Below are 913 nucleotides of genomic sequence, written 5' to 3'. Positions count from 1 at the left end.
GTTTTTCCTCAGGTGATTACTACACCCCGCCTTTTTTTTACCCCTTATACTGGGTTGACTAGTGTTCCTCCAAAACTCATGTTCACCTGGAACCTGTAGATGAGGCCTCATTTGGAAATAGGGTCTTTGCAGATGTAATCACATTAGAATGAAAGTTTTTTTTTTTAATTGAATGTATTGGGGTGACACTGGTTAACAAACTCATACAGGTTTCAGGTGCCCAATTCTACAACACATCTCTGTACACTGCATTGTCTGTTCACCCCCAAAGTCAAGTCTTTGTCCATCACCATTTATCCCCCATACCCTCCTCTACCTCCCCACACCCACCCTTGGCAGTCAGCACACTGTTGTCATGAGTTTTTTCTGTGTTTTTTTCTTTTTTGTTCTATCCCTTCACACACACCCAGCCCCCCTCCCCCACAGCTGTCTGCCTGCTGTCTATGCATGAGTCTCTATTTTGCATGTTAACTCATTTTATTCATTAGATTCTACATCTAAGTGAAATCATGGTACTTGTCTTCTCTGACTGGCTTCTTTCAGTTAGCATAATAATCTCCGGGTCTATCCATGCTGTCACAAAAGATACGATTTCTTACATTTTTTATGGCCAGGTAGTGTTATTAGTAACTAACTAAGCAATAATAAATAAGGGTCCAGCTCCCAGGAGTGAGTCCCAGGCCCGCTCCTGCACCGACACTTGGGCAATGTGACAGCACTGTGTCTCCTTCAAGTCTGTCCCTCGCCCCGGGCTGAGGCTGAGACTGCAGACACTATTGTGTTCTCCAAAGGAGGAGTCCTGGGTCTGTGGCCTGGTCAGGGCCAGAATCCTTCCGAAGGGGTCCTAAGGTCTCCACAGCTGAGGTCTCTGGTGTCTGTAGGTCTGGGACTCAGGGTGACGGCTGTGCGCCAC

This window comes from Saccopteryx leptura, chromosome 3, assembly GCF_036850995.1.
Source record: "Saccopteryx leptura isolate mSacLep1 chromosome 3, mSacLep1_pri_phased_curated, whole genome shotgun sequence".
Taxonomy (NCBI): domain Eukaryota; kingdom Metazoa; phylum Chordata; class Mammalia; order Chiroptera; family Emballonuridae; genus Saccopteryx; species Saccopteryx leptura.
This window is presented reverse-complemented; position numbering follows the sequence as displayed.